The sequence below is a fragment of the Lactuca virosa genome, chromosome 1, assembly GCF_052849685.1.
Source record: "Lactuca virosa cultivar CGN04683 chromosome 1, Lactuca_virosa_CGN04683_v6, whole genome shotgun sequence".
Lineage (NCBI taxonomy): Eukaryota > Viridiplantae > Streptophyta > Magnoliopsida > Asterales > Asteraceae > Lactuca > Lactuca virosa.
The window spans coordinates 251,211,590-251,228,731 of NC_136426.1; the positions used below are offsets into that span (position 1 = coordinate 251,211,590).

The window sequence follows — 17,142 nt, forward strand, 5'->3', positions numbered from 1 at the left end:
TTAGGTTAATATTAAGATCGCAGAGTAACATCAATAGATCAGTGACAACTCTTAACAGATCCAATATTTGCGGAAACCCTAATAATTTCTTCAAACAGAAGAGATGTGTATTAAGTACATAGTCTCCTGCTCTGATACCAATTGATAGGAATAAATCCTTTATGATCGAATAGATTAAATTAGGCAAACAAGAACACAATATGATCAAACTGGTGCTGAATAATTAATAGTCATGCCTCAGAAGAACTCGATGAAGAATTACTTTTGTAGAGGCGTAAAGTAGGGTTACAAAGATAATTCTTAAAATTAACTAAAATACGTAGCATGCATGCACCTTATATACTATAACCCTAGCAGTAAATACGAGTGGACAGGCCCAACTCGTTTATACAAAATGGACTTGAAAAGAATAGGCCCAATGACGCAACACTTAATCTTCAACACACAAGTATTACGATTTTAAGACTGTTATTTTTGTATATCAGAAAATATAGGATTTTCTGGGGAAAAACGAATTTTATACCATTTTCGAAAAGTTATGACTAAAACACACACGTAATTATACATGATTGGAAACAAGACTTACAACTATTTTATACAAGAAAATATTGGATTTTCTAGGTTTCTAAACTATCACAAATTTTTATACAAGACTTACAACTACTTGTATTCTAAGGAATTCAGTGAGTAGGTTATGGATCGCGGGTTCTGGATTATTTTGCTGTAATTTGGAAGTTACTTACTAATGTCTTTTTGTGTAATTTGAAAATAAATACATGATGTAAAAACAATATAAGTTTGTTATCTCAATTTATGATGTTTGGATTTGCTATGTTTCATTTATATTCAATTGTTACGATACTGCACAACGACGTCATCCGCCCCTGGATGTTTCCGCCGTTCCGGTTCGGGGGTGTGACAGATTGGTATCAGAGCATTGTTTATAGTGAACTAGTATATCGAACCATACAAGATATACGACTATAAATACAACGGGACTAAAACACTCTGACTAAAAATATACTTTTTCTAAAATTAAGTATAAAAGTATACCTACATGCATGCGTGCTAGGAGCAGTGTCATAATAAGTATGTTATAAAAGTAGTGATGAGTTGAACACTACGGGTAGGCCCCAAGATATGTAATTAGACTTTGAATAAATGTAGCCTGATCAACTACATTTATCTGAGGTGTAACTAGCATATGCTGGGAAATAGTCGTAGTGAACAACGAGTCTAATACATTCCAAAGGAAACTCCAGAATCAAACATAAACAATTAAAATGCTATAGGAGCATTTTAGGATCCCATAGAACCTCCCACACTTAAATCCTCTACGTAGCCCTCATACCTCTATGATCCCACAAACAACATAGCTGAAGTTCCTCACCAAGACCTCTACCACCCTACCGCGCTAACCAACGGGTGGATTGAGGAGAGCCTAGAAGTGAATCTTGAAGAATACCAAGAAATGGACTAAGAAGGGGGAGGATTCTGATAAAGAACCAGACAAAGATAAAGACGCTAGAGAAATTCTCAGCGAGTCTTGCCCTATCAAGGGTGGGCAAGAAACCCTTCACCCCCTTCCTCCCAAGATACGCAAGCACCCAATGTAAAAACTCTTGGACTAGACATACCTAGTAATAAAATATTGCCCATGCAAGTACAAATTTCGTGACCGACACCTACCGGATTTAAAATGCTTTACCATCAGGGGACAACCCAAATACATGCCTGATAGCCTACAGTCCATCAGGGGAGCAGATTACGATGGATTTCATTATGAAGTTTTCGAAGACTGCGAAGGATGCTATGTGGGTGATAAGTGATCGTTTGATGAAGAGTTCTCACTTTCTAGCCATTAGTGAGTGCTCTTCTGCCGAGAAACTGGCCGAGATTTATGTCCGAGAGGTAGTGGCTCATCATGGGGTGGCTATCAGACCGGGATGTTCGTTTCACTTCCAGCTTTTGGAAGAGGTTTCATGAGGAGTTGGGTACCAGATTGCATTTTAGTACCGCCTACCATCCGCAGACAGACGGGCAGAGCGAGCGGACTATTCAGACGCTTAAGAATATGTTGAGGGCCTGCATCATTGATTTTGGTGGGAGCTGGGAGTCCTACCTTCCTTTGGCTGAGTTTTCTTACAAAAACAAACATCATGTCAGTATTGACATGCCTCCCTTCGATCTCCTGTATGGGAGGAAGTGTTAGACTCCTATCAATTGGGGAGAGGTCAAGAAGAGAGTCATTCGAAGCACTGAGATAGTTCTCAAGACGACAAAGTTTATTTAGTTGGTCAGACAGAGGTTTCCAATGGCCCAGAGCCGCCAGAAGAGTTATGCACATCAGGGACGCTCTGAGTTGGAGTTTCAGGTTGGAGATTTGGGGCTCCTGAAGGTATCACCTTGGAAAGGTGTTATTCAATTCAGGAAGCGAGGCAAGCTGGGCCCTAGGTTTATTAGCCTTTTCATAGTGGTAGCCCGTGTGGACAAGGTGGCCTACCGGTTAGATCTGCCTGAGGAGTTAAGTAAAATTTATGACACTTTCCATGCTTCCCAGTTGAGGAAGTGTGTGGCCGATGAGACAATTGTGGTTCCTTTGGAGGACATTCAGGTTGATGGTCACCTGAATTACATCGAGAGGTCGGTGGCGATTCTACATAGGAAAGTGAAGACCTTGAGGAACCAGGTAGTAAACTTGGTCAAAGTCCAGTGGCGACATTAGAAAGGCTCAAAGTAGACTTGGGAGCCCGAGGCTGAGATGCGTGAGCATTACCCTAATCTGTTCGTAAAGGCTGACTTCATGGACGAAGTCTGATTCTAGTGGAGGAGAATTGTAACACCCGTTTCTAGCTAAATTCCATTTTTTAACCTTTAAATATCAAAGTTTTTCATAATAAATCCTTACGTTGGGCGTATACGTGAGTATGTCGGGCGTACTTAGTAATTGGATAGCGGAGGTGTTCGAGTACGCTAGACGTATACATGAGTACGCAGGGCATACTCACGCTTCCATTAAACCCTAAATTTTTAGGTTTGTGTCCCCTACTTAAGCATCTTATTCCCCCTTGGACCTTCTTATGACCAGCCTCCATTCCTATAAACCCTAAAATCGAAACCCTAGCCCTTGAGAGTGAGATTTGAAGCTTTTGAGTGATTTTTGAGTGTTCTTGATAGTAAAAGAAGATCATCAAAGAAGTGGTGGTGCATTCAAGCCTTTGGATCCATAATCTACACCTCATTGTTCAACTCCAGAAGGTATAATGTTCATACCTTGAGGCTTGCTTAGCTAGATCGTTTTTATTCTTACGTTTTTGCTCATTTTGTCCCAAAACCTTGATCTTTATGAGTATGGAATATTCCATAGCATTTGAGCTGTGCTTTCATACATTTTAGGGTGCATATTGTCATAAAAATGCAAGCTTGATCCTTTCCTTTCATCCATGCATGAGTTATGGGGTTTTTTAGCGATATTAGAAGTTAGGGTTTTGGGATTAAGTTCTCTTAATCCATGCAAAGGCATAAAGTCAAAGACTTTATAGATTAGGTGTAACACCCCGAATTCAGAAGAACTAGAAAGGAAAAGAAAGACCTCAAAATCAAAAGGCGACTCGTCGAGTAGGTGGATGACTCGACGAGTAGAAGCGTGATTTGGGTCGCGGGTTAAGTGACCTACTCGATGAGTCAGGGGACTGACTCGGGGAGTTGGTCAGGGTTTGGGAAACCCTAAAATTCGGGCCTTGTACCCTATTTAAAGAACATTATAACACTCCCTCAGCCTCCTTGATGCTCTCTCAAGTCCAGAACGAAACCCTAGTGCCTTCCATGAGCTTGTGAGACATTTGTGAGAATCCTTGAGTGTTTTGGAGCTTGAAAAAGAAGGTGAAGCCTTGGGGATACAAGAATAGACTAGTAGATCCATAAACCTCTTGCATCCTTCTCCATTTTATGGTAAGAAAGTTTCAACCTTGACCATTATGCACATAGATCTCTTCTTTGTCACTTTTGGGGGCGTTTTGGTCCAAGAACCGTAGCATGAGAGGAATGGATGTCCCAAGGGCTTATGTTTTTAGATCTAGCACCATTAAGGGTTGTTATAGCATAAAGGTGCAAGCTTTATGCCATAGGAATCCCCATGCAAACATAAGAAGTGTTCTTTTGGCCTTTTTAGCTCAAAAGACCATGAGTGGAGAAAAAAGGCAGGAGCTTTGCATGGTTATGAGGTGGTTGGGTCCAGATCTATGTTTTGGATGCTTTAAGATCCTATGAAATCGACTGAATAGTTTAGGATATGGAGGGACTCGGCGAGTCATTTATATGACTCGTCGAGTCAGGCCATTTTCTTGTCCAAAACCCTTCTGTTAGTGGGTGTGTGTTGAGTTGGAAGGGGACTCAGCCAGTTGGGTTCATTATGAACATGAAGATCATCGTACTCAACGAGTTCAAGGATGAACTCGGCGAGTCCAAGGCAATATCTCTAAATTAAGAAGATTGACTCGACGACTTCAAAGGTGAACTCGGCGAGTCAGTTGTGCAAGGGTCTCGGCGTGTTTAAAGGTAAACTTGACGAGCTCAAGGAAGACTCGACGAGTAGGATCGAAGTCCAGAGTTATGTGTGGATTATGGAACTCGACGAGTTGATAGAGCAACTCTGCGAGTTCAGTCAACTCAGAGCGTTGACTTTGACCATTGACTTTGACCAAGTTTGACATGGTTTGACTTTTGAGGGTATTATGGTCTAAGTGTTATTTTGGGTATTGATAGTTCGGGGAGCCGAAGGATCAGCAGTTCAGGAGTTTCCGGTTAGCAGTCAGAAGTGTTCAGCTAGTCTTCAGCAGTGCGAGATGAGTCTCTTCACTGTGTGCATGGGTCTACGGCCACAATGCCGGCCCATTATGTTTATGTATCATAGGAAGACCCGGGGGTTTGCCATATGCACTTATTGTATATGTTCTGGGTTACGACCTGATGTCGGGCGAGGCCCGAGGAATGTTAGAATGCTAGAGGTCTTTGTGATTCTTTCATGTGTAGGTATGATAGGTTCCGGACCGGTGGTCCGATGTCGGGGCAAGCCCGAAGTATGTTAGATGATAATATGTTTCCGGACTGGGAGTCCGATGTCGGGGCAATCCTGAGGAAGGTTCATATGTTGTGTGTTAGATTATACTTGTTGTCTCTGTGATACTCATATGTGCATGGTAGGGAGGTGAGTATGGGCGAGGTCCATTATCTCATCACTAGCTGAGTATGGATGGGGTTCCATATCTCAATATTAAAAGAGTAGGGGCTAGGCCCGTGCTAGGAAGGGAGTGAGTGTGGGCGGGGGCTCGTATCTCACTATTAGTAGGAGTATGGACGGGGTTCCACGACTTCTCAGTAGCAGACCAGGGGCGGGGCCCAAGATCAGTGAGGCCTTAGTTCAGGAGTCCAGTTAGGGTATGTGTAAGTATGCACTAGTATGTTATTTGATTGTATGTATGTGTATAGTGGGTGAGGCCCAGAGATAGGCGGGGCCTAAGAGAGACATATCTGTATACCAAGCGGGGCTTGATGCCAGGCAGGGCCCGATGCCGGGCAAGGCCCGATGCAGCGGGCGGGGGCCCAGTATGTGGTTATGTGTATGTGGTCATGCGTATGTGGTATGTGGTAGGTTGGGGAACTCACTAAGCTTTTTGCTTACGGTTTTTAGTTTTGGTTTCAGGTACTTCCGGTAGCGGAGGGAAGAGCTCAGGATGATCGCATGGCACACACGAAGAAGTTTTAGTCTGGGATGTTTTACTCTGATCAAAAGAACATGTTTTGAGATGATAATCTGATTTGATATATAAACCTTTGTTTATGGATGAAATGATTTGATACTTACGATTTTATTAATGTTTTTAAAAAGAAATTTTTGGTCATGATTTTTGGGATGTTACAAGTTGGTATCAGAGCTTTGGTTTGAGGGATTCGGGCACACTCTCAGGTGTGACTGAACTCAAACTGAGGAATTGGTAAGAAAATTTTCAAAAGAAAATCGTTTTATAAAAAGAACTTTGAAAAGAGAAAGGATTTCGAAAAAGGAAAAGGACTTTGAAAAGAGAAAAAGGGTGTGGTGCATGCAATCAACCGAGATCAAGTAAGTTCTCCCAAATTACCCATATAAGTTTATGTTGTGATATGATTATGTGATCATCATGCTAGTTTAGGGCTAAGGATCTAGGAAGGATGCCTTGTATGCCTGTTATATGCGTTTATTGAGTTGCATGCTAGTATTGATTAGTCAGTGGTAGGATGGCCTGTTTAGGTTATGTCTGATTATATGAGCTTAGAATCGTATGCTAGTGCAGATTCTTGATATGTGAATACAATTGCTTAAGTATGTGTGGGTTAGATTTTCCATTTGTCTGAATGCTGCTTGCTTTGTGCTTTGTGGGACTTTGAGTGGTGGGAGTTAGCCACTAGGTGAATACGTTAAGTCACATGTGGCCAGGGTTTAATAATCTCAGAGTGCTGGATTTGACCCTATTGTGCAGCTCTTGTCTGCGTCTAACCGTTATAGGGATGAGTCATCTACTCGAAGGATTATCTGAGCCTCGTCACATGTGATGGTATTCAGGTAGTGGCTAGTTAGCATTACGAGGAGACCTGCAGCAGCTGAGGACTGGTTTGGGGTTGGAGATTTCCCCAGGGTAGGCCTAGGATGAGTTAGTGCTGGGAGCATAGGTAGTAGTTAAACGGACTTGGTGGAGTGGAGGCAACTCTTGAGGAAAGTACGAATAGATGTGGAAGGTAGTATAGGCCCGTACTACTGAAAGCAGGGGATCTGTACTCGATTCAAGAGGGGACGAGATACAACCAGGGAACTTGTAGTGCGTGTGTGATCCCTTGGCAGTGATGCGTATTCTGATGGTTGTTATTAGAGCTGGCAAAAACTGACCCAACCCACTAATCCAACCCGAACCCAACCCAAAATTAGCAGGTTGGGTTGAGATTTTCAACTCATTTATGTTAAATCGGTCAACCCGTCTAACCCATTTAATTAAATAAGTTGGGTCGGGTAAAAACTATCAACCCGTTTTCAACCCACCAACCCATTTAACTTTAATTTATATTAAATTTAATAATTATTAAAATATTATCATGTATTAATCTACGTATTAGTTTATAAATTACAATGTTCGTATTATTATTTATGTTTTAAAAAAATAGAATCCTAATTTCTATCTTTTTGCTTGGCGCTGACAACACTAACCACTCTAAAAAATCTCTTAGAAATTACATATCTTTAATGTTATTTGAATAATTTCTTTGTATATGTGAATTGTGATTGTGCTTTTGTCATACATTGAAATTTTATTTAAGTCTATAACTAATTTAAGTGGTGTAATCTTTAGTTAATTTATTTATTCTTTTTATTTTAAATGGGTCAACCCAAATTTAACCAATTTATTTATTCGGTTGGTTTGAGAATTACATAAACGGGTCAACCCGGTGACAACCCATTTATCTGAAAGGTTCGGTTGGGTTGGAAATATCAACCCATTTAAATAAACAGGTTGGGTTGGGTTGAAATATTCAACCCAATTAATAAATGGGTTGAACCCGAACCCAACCCAGGTCGACCCATTGCCACCTCTAGTTGTTATGATATGTTTTCAGGATGGTGACGTTGCGTGAGAGACCAGTGGGCAGACCAGGCGCCGGAGAGGGATCAGAATCGGGTTCAGGGGTCGAGCAGCTCGAGGAGCGGATGAGGGAGTTTGTATCAGCTGAGATTACGCGTAATATTCTAGACCAGACTCCTGTGATCTTTGGTACGGTCAAGGAGGGCATACTGTAGATTTTGGATGAGAGGCTAGGAGCCTTCCGTGACGAGATGGTGGCCATGATGGGAGCACGTACATTGACATTCTGAGAGTTCAGATCCTGTAGAGCACCAGATTACCATTGGGCTAGGGACCCCATCGCTAGCACCCAGTGGTTGGCAGATGTCACCAATGCCTTTCGTTCTAGCCGGTATCCCGAGGGGGACAAGGTCCGACTCGCCTCCTGTCTTCTGAAGGACAGAGTGTGTGATTGGTGGGAGGAGGTTAGGCATGCTATGAAGGATGATGTCGCATTGGACACGATGACATGGAGTGATTTCTTGGCCAGGTTCAAGGCCGAGTTTGCACCAGTGATTGAGGTGCAGCAGTTAGCGCGGGAGTTTCAGGACCTCCGGCAGACTACAGAGACAGTGGTAGAGATCACCGCCAAGTTCAGAGAGAGAGCCCTTATCGTGCCACAGTATGTGGCGGATGAGGAGATGAAGAAGGCTCAGTACCACGAAATGTTGAGGAGCAATATCAGTCAGTTTGTGAGTCGGTCCAGCTGTAAGACCCTGGAAGATATGATCGCTCGAGCCAGAGAGAGATTGATCTAGAGACAGAAAAGAAGAGGAAGCTGGCAGAGGTTCAGGTATCTATGGGTTTGGGCAAGTGGCCTAAGACGTCGGATTCTAGGTCGAGAGGTCATCAGGACCGAGGCCGTTGTGGCAAGTGCGGCAGGACGCACGAGGGTGCTTGTAGGAGCGGCAGTGGTGGTGATCCAGGCTGCTTGAAGTGTGGCCGAATCGGTCATTTTAGCAGAGATTGTATTGCTACCACCACCCAGGGATCAGACCTGATATGTTTCCATTGCAGTCAGATGGGACACAAGAAGGCCCAATGTCCGAGTTTTCTTTCAGTAGGACAGGTGATAGCACCTGCCCCTTCAACCTTGAGGATCACCGACGACCGTCAGGGTTAGGCAGAGGCGCCTGCGGCGAGGAGCAGGGCGTATCAGTTGGTTTCAGAGGAGGCGCGAGCTGCCCCTGTTGTGGCAGGTGCGTATCTTTCATTTTCTTATCAGCTTTTATTCATGATTTTATTGTTATGGTTCTGCATCGGTATTGGTAAAGGTACTTCTGAATTTGGTGGTCTGCTTGTGATAGAGTTATATGCCATCTACATACCCTGGATTTTAGAATGATAGTTAGAGGTCGTTCCCTTTTAGAGCAGGTTACTCAGGATGCAGTAACTGTAGCATGCATGTGTGGGAACTGGGGGTGTCTCGTTAGTTTCAGGGGAGGCAACGTTTGGATATTGGTCGGTTAGATCACCAGCAGTGGTAAACGTAGGTTGACAACTGGGTGGCCAGAGGATGATAGGGAGAATTGGAAATTCTTCCCAAGCGGAGAGCTGGGAGGAGCTAGTTGAATCGAAGAGTGGGAGAACCATCCGAGTAGTCAAGGACAGAAGTAAGAGCGGAATTGGGTTGAGTTCGCAATCTTGGTGAGGAACAAGGCAGATTAAGTGGCTGTTTGGGCTGAGGAGCCCATGAGCTGGAAGTTTGGGAAACTTCCCAACATCGAGTTGGTGTCTTCATGGCTAGTTGATGATCGGTTTGGGAAACCAAGTTGGAGTTTTCTGGGCAGGGTGCGAGTTTCGGTGGAAGGTAAGACTGCGGAATGGTCGCAACATTCCCCAGCAGTGAGTCAGTGAGGGTAGTGTGTAGGGCTGCGGGTAAGCTGTAGCATTCATTAGCAGCTTATTTAGAGGAGTATGGGCGAGGGCCCGTATCTCCTAGTTAGCATGATAGGAAGCAGGAAGGATAGCAAGCTGAGATTCAAGGGGGGGGGGGGAGTGGGCCTGTATAGCCCTAGAAAGGTGAGCCGCTCCGAAGTATAGTTTGGGTGAGACCCGTGGGCGACGCCCGTGTACTTATAGCAGCGCAGGTGGGACCTGATAGAGACCATAGGGTCAGGGTAGGGGTCGAGGATCCCAGGGCTTCTAGAGCCAGAGTGGCTGGGTAGATAGAGCGGTTCAGGTAGTCGAATTTTCTTCGGAAGTTGCTGAGAGCGACCGAGAGATGGTTCTAGCACTCTGTCACCGGTGGGGGACGGTATTTCGGGGAATGGCAGATCTGTTAGGACCAGGGTGGTTTCGGTTCATCCGGAAAGCGGATGAAAGTCATCAGGATTTCAGGCAGGAGTGGTGATAAGGGAATTAGTGTGTAAGCACACTGAGCTGATCAGGAGATGCTAAGTCACTCACGGCGGGATTAGATAATCTTAGAGTGATTGATTTGACTCTGTTGCGTATCTATCGCCTGAGTCTTAACCGTTGCAGAGAGGAATCTTTTACTCGAAGGATTATCTGATTCACACGCCAGGTGGGATTTTCAGCTTTGGAGCATAGTAAGTGACATCATTTAGTAGGTAGTAGTGTGATGGCCGACACTGGGAGTGGCCGGAATTGCAGTTTCAGCAGAAGGCTTATTCTTGATAGAGATTGGAAAGGTTTGTGGCTGGTGGAAAGTTGCCTTGAAAAGACCAGTGACAGCGCAAGGAAGGGGTGAACCCTTGGATGTCAATTGTAAGTGCTCGGGAAGTACCGGAAGGATTACCGGTCAAGCAAGAGTATTGTACTCGAGGGATTGTAGTGATTAGATTATTCTCAAGAAGATACCTTCTAGGATTGGACCGAGCAGGCAAGGTATGCGATAATTAGAAATGTCGTGAGAGGTTGCAGGATTGTTAGCCGAGGCGGACTTCGAAGACGAAGTCTAGTTTAAGTGGCGGAGAGTTGTAACACCCCGAATTCAGAAGACTTAGAAAGGAAAAGAAAGACCTCAAAATCAAAAGGCGACTCGTCGAGTAGGTGGATGACTCGACGAGTAGAAGCGTGATTTGGGTCGTGGGTTAAGTGACCTACTCGACGAGTCAGGGGACTGACTCGGCGAGTTGGTCAGGGTTTGGGAAACCCTAAAATTCGGGCCTTGTACCCTATTTAAAGAACATTATAACACTCCCTCAGCCTCCTTGATGCTCTCTCAAGTCCAGAACGAAACCCTAGTGCCTTCCATGAGCTTGTGAGCCATTTGTGAGTATCCTTGAGTGTTTTGGAGCTTGAAGAAGAAGGTGAAGCCTTGGGGATACAAGAAGAGACTAGTAGATCCAGAAACCTCTTGCATCCTTCTCCATTTTTGGGTAAGAAAGTTTCAACCTTGACCATTATGCACATAGATATCTTCTTTGTCACTTTTGGGGGGTTTTGGTCCAAGAACCCTAACATGAGAGGAATGGACGTCCCAAGGGCTTATGTTTTCAGATCAAGCACCATTAAGGGTTGTTATGGCATAAAGGTGCAAGCTTTATGCCATAGGAATCCCTATGCAAACATAAGAATTGTTCTTTTGGCCTTTTTAGCTCAAAAGGCCACAAGTGGAGGAAAAAGGCAGGAGCTTTGCATGGTTATGAGGTGGTTGGGTCCAGATCTATGTTTTGGATGCTTTAAGATCCTCTGAAATCGACTGAATAGTTTTGGATATGGGTGGGACTCGGCGAGTCACTTATATGACTCGGCGAGTCAGGCCGTTTTCTTGTCCAAAACCCTTCTTTTAGCGGGTGTGTGTTGAGTTGGAAGGGGACTCAGCCAGTTGGGTTCATTATGAACCTGAAGATCATCGTACTCGACGAGTTCAAGGATGAACTCGGCGAGTCCAAGCCAATATCCCTAACTTATGAAGATGGACTCGACGAGTTCAAAGGTGAACTCGACGAGTCAGTTGTGCAAGGGTCCCGACGTGTTTAAAGGTGAACTCGACGAGTAGGATCGAAGTCCAGAGTTATGTGTGGATTGTAGAACTCGACGAGTTGATGGAGCAACTCGGTGAGTTGAGTCAACTTGGAGCGTTGACTTTGACCAAGTTTGACCTCGTTTTACTTTTGAGGGTATTGTGGTCTAAGTGTTATTTTGGGTATTTATAGATCGGGTAGCCGAAGGATCAGCAATTCAGGAGTTGACGGTTAGCAGTCAGAAGTGTTCATCTAGTCTTCAGCAGTGCGAGGTGAGTCTCCTCACTGTGTGCATGGGTCTACGGCCACAATGCCGACCCATTATGTTTATGTATCGTAGGAAGACCCGGGGGTTAGCCCTAGGCATTTATTGTATATGTTCCGGGTTACGACCTGCTGTCAGGCGAGGCCCGAGGAATGTTAGAATGCTAGTGGTCTTTATGATTCTTGCATGTGTAGGTATGATAGGTTCCGGACCGGGGGTCCGATGTCGGGGAAAGCCCGAAGTATTTTAGATGATAATATGTTTTTAGACCGGGAGTCCGATGTCGGGGCAATCCCGAGGAAGGTTCATACGTTGTGTGTTACATTATACTTGTTGTCTATGTGATACTCGTATGTTATTAGATTGTATGTATGTGTATAGTGGGAGAGGCCTAGAGACAGGCGGGGCCTAAGAGAGACAGATCTGTATACCGAGCGGGGCTCGATGCCAGGCGGGGCCTGATGCCGGGCGGGACCCGATGTCGGGCAAGGCCCGATACTCCAAGCGGGGGCCCAGTATGTGGTTATGTGTATGTGGTCATGCGTATGTGGTCATGCGTATGTGGTATGTGGTAGGTTAGGGAACTCACTAAGCTTCATGCTTACGGTTTTCAGTTTTGGTTTCAGGTACTTCCGGTAGCGAAGGGAAGAGCTCGGGATGATCGCATAACACACACCAAGAAGTTTTAGTCTGGGATGTTTTACTCTGATCAAAAGAACATGTTTTGAGATGATACTATGATTTGATATATAAACCTTTGTTTATAGATGAAATGATTTGATACTTATGATTTTATTAATGTTTTTAAAAAGAAATTTTTGGTCATGATTTTTGGGATGTTACATTAGGATATCTTTTAGAGTTAGATCTGAGGTTGCAGTAAAGTGTCTTAATGATTAAGACCTTAAAAGTTAGATTTTAAGTTAAGACCGTATACGCTGAGCATAATTCTGGCTACACCCAATGTAGCCAAGTACGAACCCGTTTCCTTTTTGCCGTTTGCTCTACGCCCTACGTAGAGTTGAGTACGCCACACATAAGTTCAAAGTGTTGACCTTTGACTTTTGACCAATTGTGCCTCTAGGTGAATTTGTGAGGTTTTTGGTCTTGGAAGGGGTGAAATCGTCTTTTTCCCTAATTATGGATTAGACTTGGCTTGGGACTAGTAGAATATGGAGAATTACCTTAATTGTTAATTACAGTTAATTGGTGTAATTAATAGGCAGAGTCTAGTTCCGACAGTTCGGATGTGAGTTCTATCAGTCATCTGTGCGAGGTGAGTCTCCTCACTATTCTTACATGCGTGGCAAAATATTTGTATTGAACAATTGGGTCTAAGTGTTATTACTGTGATATGTGTTATTATGTGTTCTGAGACTTCAGGTAGTTTCCAGGGTTTCTGATAACCTACAGGGTGTGCTGTTTGCCCACTAAGACTTCAGGTAGTCTCCAACGTTGCTGATAACCCATAATTGTTTATTTGCGTTGTGTTTTATATGATATTTTGGAAAACTTACTAATATTTGTGCTTACAATTGTTGATTACATGTGTTTCAGGTACTTTTGATGATCGCGGGAAAGCAAATGCTTGATTGTACACATTTACCTACAGTTTATGATTCCGGATATTTTGGGACACTATGATATTTCGATGATGATTTGTGTTTGACACTTCTGATTTTCTTGGGATGGTTTTTATGAACAATATTTTTATGTGAATTTAAAAATGAGAATTTTGGCTTGAAAATTTAGATATTACATAGTAGTTCCACCACATGGAGAGCCAATGATGTTGTTGGTGGTAACAATTTAGTGTTCTTAAACTTATATTAGAAAGAAGATGAAGATATATCATGTTGGGGGAAGGGGTTGGATGGGGTTGGCTCATATTAGTTTTTTAAAATTATAAATAATAATAATAGGTAAATACATTTAAAAAGAAATATGTAAGGCCAAGGTAGTCCTTTCAATTTTGGTAGAGATGAAATACGTGATAAAACAAAAAATATCATAGGGACCATCCTAGTGGATAAAAGGAAAAAGATAAAGATAAATTGTGCAATTTACGCTAAACAAAGGAACGGATCATCTACTCCAAAATATTAAAGCTATAAGCTAGAAACTTTTAAAATCGTTTCAAAAGCTATTTAAAATAGCTTTTGGATATGAGAACTTTGTTTAGGGATAATGACTTAAAATAGAAATATATATATTTAAATTTGTACATATTTTGTCACTAATTTTTTTTTTCGTCCACATTTACCCATTCAACTTATTTAGTTGTACACATTTAGTCTTTTTTTTAACAGGACATTTAGTCCTTATGACCGGCTACTCTACGTAAGCCGGAAAATAATGACTTAAAAGGGTAATATATTTCTCACTTTGTACACATTTAGTCCTTAATATTTTTTGCACATTTAGTCAGTAATATTTTTTTTGTTGCAAAATAAGTCTTTGTTGTTTTTGTACACATTCGGTACTTATGATCGTTTTTTAGATTTTTCTCATGACCTTTTATGCGGGACAATCATTAATAAGGTGTTTAGGGCTGGTCATGCTTATGGTCACCGCCACCACGACCTCGACAGCTTGGTTGTTTAGTTCTTGTGGTTTGGCTTAAGTCTTGTGTTATGGACATCGTAACTTCTTCATACGATCACATATTTTAACGATCTTTATATCCACACGTTTGTATTTGAGTCTACTATAATTTTCGTTTAGATTACTCTCGTTAAAAAACAATATATTTTTAATTACGATTTTATATAAAACAAAACGTTCATACATACATTCATAAAGAAGCATGGATATAAAGATCATAAGTAAAAGCATATTACTTTTTAACGTGAGTAATCTAACTGGAAATTGTAGTAGACTCAAATACAAACGCGTGAATATAAAGGTCATTAAAATATGTGATCGTATGAAAAAGTTACGACGTTCAGAACACAAAAGCTCAAGACAACTGCTTGCTACTAAGGTTGGAGAGAGTGGTGTCATAGAAACCGTACTCCCTCATATGCCACGTAGATGCCAACTCATAATTGTTCTCATTTTAACACTATGAAACCACATGGTGGGAGTGAGAATATGGTAAAGAGAGAGAAAAGAAAAAAAAAAGAGAAGAAGAAGGTGATTGGTTGAGAGAGAGAGAGAGAGAGAGAGAGAGTGAAAGTGCAACAAATTTCTACCGCACTGCGGCCTAAACCACACCCAAACCACAGTCGGCGGCGATGTTGCCCTGCCTATGTGGCAAAAAATGCGGTAAACACCGCACCCCTCCCCACAGCCTAATAAGCTCTAAAAACTTTTCTAAATTTCTGATAGTTTTTCTTTTAATTTTCAAGAGCTTTTTTACAATTATTTTAAAAAGAAGCAATCTAAATATCTAAACTTTTGGTTCCTTTTTACCCGTCAACAAATTTCTAAACACATATAAAGCAACACATGAAAAATCAGGAGAACACATCAATCTCAACACCCTAAACTTGATAAAGTGACTCATAAAAAATAAGAACACATCAATGTCACCACCATGAACTTGCATGTATTATTCATTTATCTCCATCTTTCTTTCCTTTTTAATTTTTTTTATTACACATAAAGATTAATAAACATTTCAAAACCATAAATTCCCAATGCGTCAAATGGGTCCCTTGAATGACACCAGCTGTCTCGATTTTTGAATAGGTTGAACCCAAACAACAGCCACATAGTTATTCTCCAAACCACCATTGACCGTCGTAATCGTTAATTTGTAATTCATTCCAGCCACCACTTGGATCTCTCCACTAACAACCTTTACAAATTTCAGAGATGCATGATCGTTCAAGTCATGCTCATCCACAGCAAACTTCCCGATGTCCACTACCGTAGCGTCTGTCACATTGGAAATTGGCTTCCAATGGCCGGTGAGAATCCGGCCGTCCAACACCACACAACCATCAAAGAAGATAAAAGGGAGGAAGAAGACAACGATTGTGATGAAAAGATAGTTCATTTTAGAAGGGTGAGCAGGAGAAAGAGGGATGGAGAAGTGGATAGTTACATACCAACATATATAGAGATCAGATGAAAGGATGTCACGAGAAATGCATGTTTCAGTTGTTTTCTACTTCTACGTACAAACTTCAAGTTTACAATCTTTCCAAGTAAAACGGTTTTTATTATATATATATATATATATATATATATATATATATATATATATATATATATATATATATATATATATATATATATATATATATATATATATATATATATATATATATACAGAGAGAGAAAGAGTTCAATTGAGAAAAAAAATGGTTGAGAATGGAGGAATCATTCTTAGCCACAAATTTATTTTTGCGCAAAACAGTTAGGTGTACCGGCGGAAATGGGTAACGGAAACACATGTGTTTTCCAACAAAACCTGTTTTCTTAAACTATGTTAATCATTACCTTAATATACACAAAACATATTTTTTGTTTTTTTTTAATTTTTAGAAAGCTATTTTTATTGAAATATGAATTTAAATATATCAAAATTCATAATTTTTTATTCTCTATAAATATACATCCATATTGATATACTTTTAAGGTAAAATATTTTTTTTAGAGTTTCAGCACTAGTTATTCATAAGTGAATAAAAATGTATCAGATATTTATTACAGTACATTCGTTATTCACTTATGAATAAAACGTATGATTAACTTTTTTACGGTTTAAGTATAGTTTATATATGAATATAACACGTAATAAGGTTTTCTTACATAAAATATATTTTTTTACATCATTTTTGTCATATATTATATTTATATATGAATAAAACATGTATTAGTTGTCCGCATATGTTATATTCATATATAAATAAAATATTTATGATATTTTTGTTACACTTCATTTGTTGTTTATATATGAATAAGTAGTATGTTAATAAAAAACGTAGTGTTTTGAAAATTTGAACTACTTGTTCATACATGATTAACAAATGAACTGTAACAAAATTATGATAAATGTGTTCTTCGTATATGAATATAACTTGTGAGGAAAACTAATACATGTTTTATTCATACGTGAATTTAACATGTGACGGAAGTTGATGTAAACTGTAAAGAGTTTATGATATGTTATATTCATATATGAATATACTTAAACTGTGAAAAAAAATTAATCATACTTTTTATTCATAAGTGAATAACGAATGTAATGTAGTAAAAATTTGATTGATTTTTATTCACGTATGAATAACGATAGCTGAAACTATAAAAAAAAATTATTTTATTTAAAAGTATGTCAATATGGATGTCT

The 17,142-nt window shown here is 40.9% G+C and overlaps 1 pseudogene; it reads right to left on the reverse strand.

Moving 5' to 3' along the window:
• Positions 1 to 15,489: 15,489 nt before the first annotated feature.
• Positions 15,490 to 15,846, reverse strand: LOC145129051 (cysteine proteinase inhibitor A pseudogene; annotated as a pseudogene).
• Between the last annotated feature and the right edge of the window lie 1,296 nt (positions 15,847 to 17,142).